Source organism: Triticum urartu, chromosome 1A, assembly GCF_056163025.1.
Source record: "Triticum urartu cultivar PI428250 chromosome 1A, HENAU_Tu73, whole genome shotgun sequence".
Classification (NCBI taxonomy): domain Eukaryota; kingdom Viridiplantae; phylum Streptophyta; class Magnoliopsida; order Poales; family Poaceae; genus Triticum; species Triticum urartu.
Genome location: NC_141873.1, coordinates 90,233,989 through 90,247,932, shown reverse-complemented (window position 1 = coordinate 90,247,932; position 13,944 = coordinate 90,233,989). Strand labels below are relative to the sequence as shown.

The 13,944-nt window shown below is 51.0% G+C and overlaps 1 pseudogene across 1 annotated transcript; it reads left to right on the top strand.

Annotated features, from left to right (window-relative positions):
• Positions 1–2,780: 2,780 nt before the first annotated feature.
• On the top strand, positions 2,781–13,814 carry LOC147990185 (putative disease resistance protein RGA4; annotated as a pseudogene). The gene is made up of 5 exons (XR_015599092.1): positions 2,781–3,065; positions 3,149–9,325; positions 9,410–10,826; positions 11,011–13,404; positions 13,502–13,814. The product of XR_015599092.1 is annotated as a putative disease resistance protein RGA4 (transcript).
• The last annotated feature ends 130 nt before the right edge of the window (positions 13,815–13,944 follow it).

Below are 13,944 nucleotides of genomic sequence, written 5' to 3'. Positions count from 1 at the left end.
TCTTTGCTATGCTAGTTTGCTCGCTCTTTTGCTATGCCATTGCTTCGATGCCTACCACTTGCTTTCAAGCCTCCCAAATTGCCATGTCAAACCTCTAACCCACCATGTCCTAGCAAACCGTTGATTGGCTATGTTACGCTTTGCTCAGCCCCTCTTATAGCGTTGCTAGTTGCAGGTGAAGATTGGATGCCGTTCCTTGTTGGAACATTTATTTTACTTGTTGGGGATATCATTATATTATCTTGTTATCTTAATGCATCTATATACTTGGTAAAGGGTGGAAGGCTCGGCCTCTTGCCTAGTGTTTTGTTCCACTCTTGCCGCCCTAGTTTCCGTCATATCGGGTTATGTTCCCGGATTTTGCGTTCCTTACGCGGTTGGGTTATAATGGGAACCCCTTGATATTTCACCTTGTTTAAAGCTTTTCCAGCAATGCCCAACCTTAGTTTTACCATTTGCCACCTAGCCTTTTCTTTCCCCTGGGTTCTGCAGGCTCAAGGGTCATCTTTATTTTAACCCCCCCGGGCCAGTGCTCCTCTGAGTGTTGGTCCAACCGAGCGATGTCCGGGGCTACCAGGGGCAACTCTGGGCTGGACTACCCGATGTCTTGCTCATCTGAGTATGCCCTGAGAACGAGATATGTGCAGCTCCTATCGAGATTTGTCGGCACATTCGGGCGGTGTTGCTGGTCTTGTTTTAACCTGTCGAAGTGTCTTGAATTACCGAGATACCGAGTCTGATCAGAACATCTTGGGAGGAGGTCTATTCCTTCGTTGACCGTGAGAGCTTGTCATGGGCTAAGTTGGGACTCTCCTGCAGGGTTTTGAACTTTCGAAAGCCGTGCCCGCGGTTATGGGCAGATGGGAATTTGTTAATGTCCGGTTGTAGATAACTTGAACCTTAATTAATTAAAATGAATCAACTGAGTGTGTTACCGTGATGGCCTCTTCTCGGCGGAGTCCGGAAAGTGGACACGGTGTTGGAGTAATGTTTGCGCAGGTTGCTCGCTAGTTTCTCGCTCGCGCTTTGCCTCCTCTTCTCGCTCTCTTTTGCGAATAAGTTAGCCACCATATTTGCTAGTCGCTTGCTGCAGCTCCACATATTTTTTACCCTGTCATACCTATAAGCTTAAATAGTCTTGATCGCGAGGTGCGAGATTGCTGAGTCCCTGTGGCTCACAGATTACTATTACACCAGATGCAAGGCCTGATGTTTCCGCTCCAGGAGACGCGTATGAGCTCAAGTGGGAGTTCGACGAAGACTCTCAACGTTACTATGTTTCCTTTCCCGATGATCAGTAGTGGTGCCCAGTTGGGGGTGATTGGGACCGTGTCGCTTGTTGGGTTCTCTTTTTATTTCGGCGCCGTAGTCGGGCCATGAGTGTTTGGTTGATGAAATGTTATTTATGTACTTGATTGACGTGGCGAGTGTAAGCCAACTATGTTATCTCCCCTTTCATTATTATATTACATGGGATGTTGTGAAGATTGCCTAACTTGCGACATATGCCTTCAATGCGATTATGCCTCTAAGTCGTGCCTCGACACGTGGGAGATATAGTCACATCAAGGGTGTTACATAGGAGCTCAACCTTGCCCCAATTGCTTTTCCAAAGATTCTACTGTCTGTAACCGCGTGTGAACTTGGTCGATTTGGTCCTGCATCTTGTCCTGTTTCAGCCCCAACGCCGAGAGCTCGGTCTGCATGGCTTCGAGCTCTTCTGAGATCTCGTCCATGTGCTTCGTTCTGGTAGGCATGATGGTCATCACAGCTCCGAAATTTTACAGCAGCTCTTGTCTGAACCCTTGCCGGTGACCACTCACTTGCTTCAAGAACTGCACGCCTCGCTCGCCTCCGATGCTACACGAATCAGGGATACGCTACGGGATTTTACTGCAGTGGAATTGCTCCGACCGTAACCGAGTTTCTCCCCAATTTGCAGCCGAACAATGCCTACTCCAGGCCGCCTCTGATCTGGTGTCTACACCGCCGCCGGGACCTGACACGGAATCGAGGGATTTTACGAGAGATCCCAACCCCAATTCGTGGCCAGATCCGATTCGCCTCTGAGGATTCACTGGCTCATGATACCAATTGACAAGACCAACAATCAAATTGAACACACGATTCTACTCGAACTAGCCCCGGCTTTGTCTATTACGGAGATAATTGACAAATACAACTCAGTTCGAGGATCAGATCTGAATTCTACAGGGATAGCTAGGGTTCTAGAGCTACGCTAGGTAATACATCTTGTAGAATGGGGAAAAGATCCTTCCAGAGGCGTGGAGAGGGGGCTTAATAGCTGGCGGAGCAGGTAGAGTCGCTGTCGCGTGCCGTTCCGTTACTGTAGCTGTCCAGTGGGTGGCGGCAACAGCGTGACTGTGAACAGGAGAGCTGGGTAGCCGTTGATCGCCAGAACGCTTCATCTGGGTCGTCCATTTTCCAAGTGCATAACGGTTCAAGCGCGGTGTTGATTTCTTCAGAGTTTCTGTTTCCTTCTTCAGTTAGTCATTGCAGAGAAGCAGAGTCCTGACAATAACTTTGTACTAATTTTATACTAATTCGGCGATAATTAATATGGATCCAAAGGAGTAATGAAGATAACGGCCCCTGCAAAAAAAAGGAGATAATGTATTATATACATATTTTATTTACAGCTTTAAATCACGTGACAGACTTTAAAATGAAATTGTTTTATCAACAAGGCATATGCCCTAGAAAAACCACAAAAATGAGATAAAAATAGACTGGAAAAATATTTTTCCCAGCCTCGCGTGTATAGCCTTTTCACGCTGGTGTCCCGGGCTCTCGGCTCGACCTTCTCGCTCGCGAATGGCGCCCGCGTCGTCATCACTCTCCCCCCCACACCGCTTGCCTCCCGCTCAGCCCAAACTTCCCTGCTCGCCACCGGTTCCGCCTCGCTTTCCAGTGCGTCGGCTAGCCGCTCTACAGGTCCTCCGCCTCGCTTTCCAGTGCGTCGGTGGCCTCGAAATGCCGCCTGGGAGGTGTTCGACGGAATGCTCCTGCGGGTCGGAAGCACAGCTGGCCTCGTAGCCTTGCAGGTAAGGATTGCTCTGTTCCTCTGTTCATTATTGCAAATTACAATGGCGTCTGAGGTTGAGTAATCCAAGGACTGGCTGGGCAGCCATCCGGTGGTTGCCCAAATTCACTTGCAGAATTAAACGCTGGTGGTCGTTAAAACAGCAAGGAGTTAAAAAGGGAATGGCCCGCAAGTAAACATGAAGGAGGCTGCTAGGTCCCGGTCGACGGGGCCAAATTTTGGTCGGTCACCTCGCGGCCGTCCGATTCAGCCCGTAGCAACCGATTGGTTAGTCGTTGGATCTTCGTATATCTCCTCTCACACATCTCGCGGGGGAAAAGGAAATCTCCGGCGTGCATCGCTCACGCAGCACGCCATCCCTGCGATGCCATTCCAACGCCCCATTGCCTTGGCCATGGTCGTCGAGCTCCTCGCGAGGGGTGTCGCCATGGCTGCCAGGGCACCGCCATGGCCTTGGTTGTCAAGCCTCGCCGCCGGGGCACGGCCATGCCGGTCCCAGCTCCCGCCGACCGCGATCATAGCACCGTTGTAATCGTTTGCAGACCGCTGCCTAGGGTGTTTCAGCACCGTGACTGGTTGCAGCATTTGTTGACATCGGTCGTAGCAAACGGCATTGCCGGTTGTAGCACTGGGCTCGCCCCTAGTCGCCACCATTGCAGCTTTTGTCGATGCTGGTTGCAGCTGTGCCCGTGGCCGGTCCCAGCTTTTTCGATGCAAGTTGCAGCTTTGTCTCGACATCACTAGTAGCAACCGCCATTGCTCGTTGTAGCATCTCGCGGTCATGGTTCCAACTCTACTGCCGGCTTGCTCTAGCAATTATACACCACGGTTGCAGCAACGACGACAGCCTGTTGCAGCATCTCGGGCCGACAGTTCCAATAAATCCGGCCATTGGTTGTAGCAGGGTCATCTGCTGGTTGCAGCTTTTCCGTCATATGTTGCTTCCAGTCAGCTGTCAAATGCAACATGGCCAGGGGTGGTGTGGTGCCAGCATCCCAATCTACCCGTGGCTGGCTGTTCCTAGTGCATGCTCCGAGCTCGGGCGCCTTGGAGTTGGATTTGCCGGCTCTAGGCCACCTCCGGTCATGCCAAGGCGGGGTCTTGCGGGCTAGATGGGCGGCGTCCTCACGTTATGGCATCGGTGAGGGATCGTGACGTCTTCGGGAGGGACCGTTATGCCGTTGGACGGATCGACACCGTTGGTTGATGGCGGCCGTTGGCAGTCACTGGATCGTGTCCCCCTCGGTCCACCGGGACTGGCTGGGGATGCCAACGTGGGCGTTTCCTACGGTGGAGTGTGCTGATGTCGGGCTAGGAGTGGATGGAGTGCCTCTGCTCCTTCGACCTTGGTTGGTGTGCTGTGGCGGGGGCGATTGACGGGTATCTCGAGAAATGGATGCCGGGTCGGCGGCCCGGGTGGAGGTCCATATGGTTGGCTCTTCGGCGGGCACCATGGGGCGGCGATGGCTATGCTTCTTGGTTGTGTGGGCAGCAAGGGGTGTAGCGGTTGGGGGCTTGGGCTCATTTCCTGTCTTCGACAGTAGTAATGTCCAGATCCAAAACTGGAGGCTTGTGCTCGCCGCGGTGGTTCTGGGTGCCTCATCGTGGCATGGGTGAGCTGCCGAGCGAAAACTCCGCGCTTTGGCGCCGGCGTCGGCCATGCTTGCCGGCGCCGCTCACCTCTTGAGGCCGTTGTTGTGGTTCGAGGTGAAGACCTCTCTCCTTCCTGGACTAAGCAACGGCGACGCTTAGCGTCGTCCTCCCTCCTCAGGGCGTTGTCGTGGAGCCTAGGTGACCTAGTGCGTGTCGTGTCGTATTTTCAGGCCTACCTGTATTAGTTTTTGGTAGCATTCTCGTGTTCGTGTGTGTTGTCCGGTTATCCTAGGATCTGCTTTGTAAGAGGGCCTCCTCATTCCGTTGTATCGGTTGGCCGTGTACTGTGATATTTGCTTTATATATAAAGCGGGGCGTGAGCCTGTTTCGAGGGAGGGTTTCACCCTCTTAGCTATCTCACTAGATAACCGTTACTAGTTACTTATCTCTCACCTATAACCGAAAAAGGCTTTCGCCCCGCTTTATAAATAAAGCAAACCGCCACTGAGCACACATACATGGACTAGTTCAAACACACGCACCCAAGTCACACAATCAAGTACAAAGGTTATGCTGAGGTCACAGCTCAACAAGCCCAAAAACGACTAAAAGAAAAGAGCTGAGGCGCCAGGGGACCAAACACGCGTCTAGTCGGGATCCGGCGGAGGCGGCGGGGGCGGCGGGGAGAGACGGACGGCCATCGAGCGGAGGTCGGCGATGAAGGCAGAGATGGCGTCGCGGTCATCCGGGCGGCTAAGCGGCCGCCAGAGCTGCAAGAAACCAGACAGTTTGAAGATAGCGTCAGTAGCCCGTCGTAGAGGAGCACGCTGGATCACGAGCTTATTATGGATCGTCCAGAGGGTCCAAGCGATGACCCCAATTTCAAGCCACCTAATGTGGCGAGAAGCCAGGGGGGAGGCCTGGAGCTCCGTATACAGGTTGGGGAAGTTGGTGTGGCACCAATTTCCACCCACCACCTCGCGGAAACAGCTCCAAACGAATTGCGCGGACACACAGGAAAAGAAGATGTGATTCGAGTCTTCGGGGGTGGCGCAAAGCGGGCAAAGGCCAGAGCCCGGACCATTGCGTTTGCGAACCTCAACGCCAGACGGGATCCGACCGCGAATCCACTGCCACATGAAGATCCGGATTTTCAGAGGTAGGCGGATGGACCACACCGTGGCTAGGGGGGAGGAGCGGAGGATGGGGCGATGGCCTGGTACAATGACTTGGTGGAGAATTGGCCCGAAGGCTCGAGCCGCCATCTAACCTGATCCGGGCCACCGTCGACCACAGGCTCACGGAGAGCCACGCAATCTAGCAACTCACGCCAAGTGGAGGATTCCGGGGGGCCAAAAGGCCTCCGGAAAGCGAGGCGCCCTAAGTCAATAAGGGCCCTCTCAACTGAGATCAAGGGGTCAACCGCGATGGAGAAGAGGTCGGGGAAGCGCGCGGCAAAAGGGGGAGTCTCCGGCCCACCGATCAAACCAGAAGATAGTTGCCGAGCCGGACCCTACCGAGATGGAAGTCCCGATGCGAAGGACAGGGAGAAGCTGGACGACCGATTGCCAGAACTACGAGCCGCCAGATCTCTGACAAAAGGCAAGGGGCTGTCCACGCAAGTACTTATTCCGGATGATGTCGAGCCAGAGGCCACCATGGCCTTGCGAGATGCGCCAGAGCCATCGGGACAGGAGGGCGATATTCATGAGCTTGGAACACATGATACCGAGGCCGCCCTGTTCCCTAGGCTTGCAAATGTCAGGCCAGCTGACCATATGATATTTCTGCTTATTGTGGTCGCCGGCCCAATAGAAGCGGGACTGGATTTTGGTGATCTCATGGTGCAGAGTCTCCTGGAGGCTGTAGAAGCTCATGAGGAACAGGAGGAGGCTGGAGAGGGATGAGTTAATGAGAATGGTCCGAGCCGCCTTAGACAGCCATCTACCCTGCCAAGGTTCGATGCGTGTCTGAAGCTTGGTCACGGTCAGGCGTAGATCTGCGAGGTGAGCCGAGAGTCGCTAATAGGCCTTCCCAAGTAGGTCGTGGGGAATGAACCAAGGCGGCAGTTGAGCCGGTTAGCGATGGCAAGGGACTCGGCCTCAGAGTATCCCATCACCATCACATCACTCTTGTCGAAGTTTATCTTAAGGCCAAACATTTGTTGGAAGCAGAGAAGAAGGAACTTAAGATTGGGGATGTCCAACTCAAAGCCTTCGATCATGATGATGGTGTCATCGGCGTACTGGAGGAGGGAAATCCCAGAGCCGCCAGCCAGGTGGGGTGTGATCCCGCGAATGTGGTCAGCAACCTTCGCTTTGTCCAGGATGGCGGCAAGCGCGTCCACCACCATATTGAACAGGAAAGGGGAGAAGGGATCGCCTTGTCTAACCCCACAGAGTGTGGGGAAGTAGGGGCCAATCTCCCCATTAATGTTCACGGCAGTGCGACCGCAAGAGACCATCTGCATAACCCTGGTAATCCAGCGGTCGTCAAAGCCCTTTCGAAGCAAAACTTCCCGAAGGAAGGGCCAACTAACAGTGTCATAGGCCTTATGGAAATCAATCTTCAAGAAAACCGCCTTGAGGTGTTTAGATCGGACCTCATGGAGTACTTCATGAAGAACTAGCACCCCATCCAGGATATACCGCCCCTGAATGAAGGCAGACTGGTTGGGGTGGGTAATGTGGTCAGCGAGGAGGGTCACCCTATTGGCGTACCCTTTAGCCAGAATCCGGAAGATCACGTTGATGACCGTGATTGGACGAAACTGGCGGATGTCAGAGGCACCCGGAACCTTCGGGATGAGCGAAATGATTCCATAGTTGAGGCGCCCGAGGTCAATGGACCCAACATAGAACTCCTCGAAGATGGCCATGATCTCAAGTTTAATCACATTCCAGAAGGCCTGGAAGAATTTCACCGGAAGGCCGTCGGGACCCAGAGCGGAGGTGGGGTTCATGCCTCGAATGGCAGCCCAAACCTCGCCCTCGGAGAAAGGGGCCGTGCGGGCCGCATTCTCATTCGAAACCAGCTGGGCGTCGGTCCAGCAATCAGGAGCCAGGGAGAGGCCGCTCCTAGGAGCAGCAGAGAACAGGGATCTATAGAAACCGTCGACATGGCTACGAATGTCACGGGGGTCCTGCAGGAGGGAGACACCATCCCAGAGGAGGGGGATGGTGTTGCGCCTACGCCGGCCGTTCGCGATGGCCCGAAAGTAGGCCATGTTCGCGTCGCCTTTCAAGACCCATTTTTGGGCCCCGCGGAGGCGCCAATACGCCTCCTCATCAGAGTAGATGACGGAGAGCTGGTCTTCTAAGTCGTAGTGAGAGAGCCACTCATCCGGAGAGAGGCCGCTGGAATCAGCACGAAGATCTAGGGCTTGGATGGCGGCCAACAAGGCCTTCTTACGCTCGCGGAGGTCACGCCCCAAGTTAGCGCCCCATCCCTTCATGAACTGTCGGCCACGCTTGGCACAAAAATGCCAACAATCAATGGCCGAGGGGGGACGAGGGTGGGGGTGACCACGGGCTTCCACCCAGCGGGTGCCAACAGCCTCCACAAAACCGATTTGGGACAGCCAAAATGTCTCAAAGCGGAATCGATGGGGAATCGGCGAAGGAGAGGAGGAGGGGCACGTGGTCGGAGCCGATCCTGGTGATGGCACGAAGGGAGGCAAGATGGCAACGGAGGTCCCATTCCGGGGAAACTAGAACCCTGTCCAGCACGGACTGGGTTGGGGAGGCCTGACGATTGGTCCAGGTAAACCTGGCACCAATTCTATCAATCTCACGGAGGCCGAGATCGGCAATGAAATTATTAAACATTTGCATCCGTGCAAAGTTAACGTTCGCGTTGCTCTTGTCCTCCGCGAAACGGAGGAGATTGAAATCGCCTCCAACGACCACCGGAAGAGAAGCTGCCTAAATTTTCCGGTGGATCTCCTCGAGGAAGGAAGCAGACCTACTATGGTCGGCCGGTCCGTAGACAATGATGACCTCCCACTTAAAATTAAGCGACCGTTCGAAGAGTTCCATGCTCAGAAAGAATTGCCCCCGGAGAAGCGGCCGAAATTTTCCGGTGGATCTCCTCGAGGAAGGAAGCAGACCTACTATGGTCGGCCGGTCCGTAGACAATGATGACCTCTCACCTATAAATACTCTTTCTGTACTAGATGGAGAAACTATTAATGCACTGGATAAAAAAAGTTGTAGGTTGATTAGCACAGTGACATACCCTTTAGAAAAAAATCCAGATGAATGTTTTATAGCAAAATAAAAAATAAAGAAAAGAAACAAGAGTAGACGATGCGATGCCTATGAAACAAGTGTGGGTTTGGTGCTTGTGCTTGCCGTTGCTTTAGAATTTGTGATGCCTTGGTGTCCAGAAAGGAAAAGAATAAGAATCAAATAAAGAAAAACTCCACCGGCAGCTTATAAAGAATCAAATGAAGGAAAGGAACACTCCACCAACAGCTAACGATTGATCCCTGCCTCTCTTCCCACGACCTCTTCCCTGCGCGCGCCTACGTATACCCTCTCCACGCAACCAGCGCCGGCAAAAACAGTATTGAGAGAGCCACGCCGGATTAGCATTCTCGATCATTGTCTTCCGTCGCAGCTTGATCATCGTCTTCGCTGCAGGGAGCCACACACCGGATTCACATTCGTAAGTAGTATGTACATACTTTTTCAAGCTTGTCCCCAAACTTTCGCAACAACAACTAACATCTGCATCTCGAAATGGTTCCAGCTGGCGTTGCGATGGACTTCGCCGTGGACGCTGCGCTCTGGGTGTTGGGCAAGGCTCTGGCCCCGGTCACGGACGGCCTGCTGGAGCCATGGGCGGCCAGCGCCGGGCTTGGCCACAACATCGACGCCCTCAAGATGGAGCTCCTCTACGCTCAGGGGATGCTCGACAACGCGCAGGGCAGGGAATTTCGAAGCCCCGCGCTCAAGGAGCTTCTACACAAGCTCCGGGAGCTCGCGTACAGGGCTGACGACGTGCTTGACGAGCTTGACTACTTCTGCATCCAGGACGCGCTCGAAGGCACTTACCACGCCACCGCCGACTTGGATGCACAGGGCTGCATTGATGGCCTCGTCCTCAATGCTCGGCACACTGCCAGGGCCACCGCTCATAAGCTCAGGCTCTCACCATGTTCGCCTGGTGCTAGTGCTAGCCGTGGCGATCCCGGCGACGAAGCAGAAGGTGGGGGGAAACAAGGATGCCTGTTTAGCATCCGCACTCGTGGCAGGCATCAAATCAGCTCCCCACCAGCGTCACCCACCAACAATGGTGGATGCATTTCCAAGGTTATTTCTCGTGCTCGCAGCTCTGCCCACATTATCGGTAAGAATCTCACATGCTACTCTTTCCCGTCCATCGACCACGATGACGATACCATGTTGGAACGACGGTTCCTTTGTGGCGCCTGGCAGTCCAAGGCAGTACAGAGAAATCATGTAGTGCAAACTCCAAAAAAGGAATTTGATAGGGTGGGGATGTCCCATAAGATGATAGAAATAGTGGAGCAGCTGAAAGCCCTATGTGGAAAGGTCTCCACCATCCTCAGTCTAGAGCTATTGGGTTCTAGTCGTACCTCTAACCAAGACAGTACTATGAACAGACCCAAAACCACCCCAAATATTGTAGAGCCTGAGTTATATGGGAGGGATGGCCAGAAAAAGAGCATCGTGGATGATATTACACATGGTAAGTATTGTACAAATGAACTTACTGTGGTTCCACTTGTTGGTCCGGGTGGTATTGGGAAGACAACACTCACACAACACATATTTAGAGAACTCGAGAGTTCTTTCCAAGTTTCAGTTTGGATATGTGTCTCTCTCGATTTTAATGCAGATAGGTTGATACAAGAGATTGTGAACAAGATCCCTAAAGTGAACGGTGAAAAGGATAATGCTAGCAACCAAGAGTTAATTGAACAAAGATTAAAATCTAAGCGGTTGTTGCTTGTTTTAGATGATGTGTGGACATATCATGAGGATGAGTGGAAAAAACTATTAGCTCCATTGAAACATAATGATGGAGAAAAGGGTAATGTGGTTATAGTCACTACACGAATTCCAAAGGTAGCAAGTATGGTCACCACAACTAATTCTTCAATCAACGTGGAACGTTTAAGTCATGAGGATACTATGGGCCAGTTCTTTTGGGCGATTCTACCAGAATCGCCCCCCTCCCCAGCTTCTCCCAGAATCACCACTCCATATGTTTTTTACAATCCTAGCTAGTTAGATCTTAACTAGATAGGATTGTAAAAAAAATATGGAGTGGCGATTCTGGGAGAAGCTGGGGAAGGGGGTGATTCTGGGAGAATCGCCGAAAAGAACTGGCCCTATGTCTTTCTTCGAAGTATGTGTATTTGGTGACCAACGACCATGGGAAGACCATCCTGAATTACGTGATGTTGGGAATAGAATAGTAACAAAATTGAAGGGTTTCCCTCTTGCAGCAAAAACAGTTGGTAGGTTACTAAGAAACCAGCTTACCTTGGACCACTGGACAAGAGTTGCAGAAAGTAGAGAATGGGAATTACAGACCCGACATTGACATTATGCCTGCCCTAAAGCTTAGCTATGATTATCTCCCTTTTCATCTACAACAATGTTTTTCCTATTGTGCATTGTTTCCAGAAGATTATGAATTTGGTAGCAAAGAGTTGACTCACTTCTGGATAGGACTAGGCATTATAAGGTCACATGATAAGGCCAAAAGAACAGAAGGTGTTGCACTGTGCTATTTAGATGACTTGGTAAATCATGGATTCTTTAGAAAGAATGAGAAAGAAAATGGTCCTCGTTATGTTATTCATGACCTACTGCATGACTTGGCAGTGAAGGTTTCATCATATGAATGCCTTTGCATATATAGTTCTAATGTGAGGTCCATACAAATTCCTGCATCTGTACGTCACTTGTCCATCATTGTAGAAAATACCGATGTCCAAGATATAATCACTTTTAAAGAATACAACAGTTATTTGAGTGCACTAGGTAAAAGATTGAAAGTTCAGAACTTACGCACTTTAGTGTTGTTTGGTGAATACCATGGAAACTTTGCCAAAACTTTTAGGGGTTTATTTAGGGAAGCTAGAGCCTTGCGCACTATTTTTCTGTCTGGTGCATCATATTCTGTGGATGCTGTGTTGCTGGACTTTTCAGAACTTGTCCATCTTCGCTACCTAAGGATCAAATCAGTTCGTAATAAGGACATGTGCTTACCTAGTGCATTGTTTAGATCCTATCACTTAGAGGTAATTGATCTAGAAAGTTGGGGCGGCAGCTTTGGTTCAACAAGTCAAATGAGCAGCCTTGTAAAATTGCGTCATTTTGGTGTGCCGGAAGATAGTCTTAAACTTCACTCTAGCATATGCGAGGTTGAGAAACTTAAATTCCTAGAGGAACTGAGGAGATTTGAAGTGGGAAAAGAAACCAAGGGTTTTGAACTAAGTCAACTAGGAGAACTGACAGAGCTTGGAGGATCACTTGGCATTTATAATCTCGAAAAGGTGCAGAAAAAAGACGAGGCAAATGAACTAAAACTGATACACAAAAACCACTTGCACAAGTTAATACTAGAATGGTGTATTGATGGACCTAACAAGAATGCAGAACAAGAAGAACATGTCATTGAAAGTCTCGTACCACACAGTAATCTGCAAGACCTATGCATTAGAGGACATGGAGGTGCTAATTGCCCATCATGGTTGGGCAGGTACCTCTCAGTTGAAAATTTAGAATCTCTTTCCCTATGTGACGTATCTTGGAGCACACTTCCCCCTCTAGGGAAGTTGGGGTTCGTTGCTGGTGAAGAGTGGCAGAGTCATGTCTCAAGCCAAAGTTTCCATATTTTGAAAAGGCTGGAAATAGTTAACATACCAAAACTACAAAAATGGGCTGGAAACGAACCTTGTCATTTGCTCTCTGTTCTAGAGGTGGTCATCTTTATAGATTGCCCTGAACTCGTGGAATTGCCATTTTCACACCCTAGTAGCTATCAAGCAAAGCACGACGAGAATATGTCTTGGTTTCCTAAACTACGGGAGCTCAAGATTATACGCTGCCCCAAATTGGCGTCATTGCCTCCAATTCCTTGGACCAAAGCTCCATGCTTAGTTGAGATAGAACAAACAGGACCAGTATTTGGGAAGCTAGTGTACTCGAAGAACTACAAATCGGAATTGAGTTTGAAAGTTGAGGGAAAAGACTGTCAGCATGGTGCGTTGTGGAATGGGCTGGCATTCCATAATCTAGCTGATCTGAAAGACCTGAAGGTGACGAAGTGCCCTCCCCTGCCACTGATTCATCTCCAGAAGCTAAAATCTCTCAAGTCCCTGTGGATAACCGGTATGAGCAACTCGTTGCTGCTGTTTGAAGGTGAAGGCTATAATACTGAATGCCCGCTTCCAGTTGAACATATACGGATCGAGGACTGTGGTACTGATGGAAAGGAACTGACACTACTGTTGTCTTATTTCCCGAAGCTCACTGTGTTAGTAATGAGAAGTTGTGAGAAGATAACAGAGCTTGGTGTGGCGGTGCTTCAGACGGAGATGACGACACCATCATCTTCAGGTAATGAAGTTGAAATTGAGCATGCACAAGATGGGCACCATCAGACAAGAGGAGAGGAGGTAGAAGATGCAGCAGCAGGAGGAGGAGGTCTGCTGCTCCTACCTCGCCAACTACAGGAGTTGAACATCGATGCATGCAAAGAGCTGCGGTTACTCTCTGCTTCACTTGGCAAGGACAGCACACACGGAGGAGGGCTCCAGAGTCTCTGCTCCTTCCAATGGTTGGGCATATCTGGTTGCCCCAGGTTCTTCTCGTCCTATTCGTCCTGCGCCTCATCTTGTTTCCCCTTCCCAACCTCCCTGCAACAACTCATGGTGTGGCGCATGGAGGGCATGGAGACGCTGGCTCCCCTCTCAAATCTCATCTCTCTCACCAGTTTATACATGTCTGATTGTGGGGATCTAAGAGGCGAGGGCTTCTGGCCTCTCATCGCCCAGGGCCACCTCACACGATTAAACATCTGTGGAACCCCAAAATTCTTCACTGGTTCAGAGCCCTCATGGCCGCATGACCAAGAGATTCCTTCCTCTTCATCCAAACTCGAAAATCTGTCGACAGATGACTGGGCGGGAGTCCTTACTGTGCCCATCTGCAGACTCCTCTCTTCCGCCCTCACTGAGTTAAACTTTTGTTACAACGAAGAGGTGGAGCGCTTAACAGAGGAGCAAGAGGAGGCCCTTTACCTCC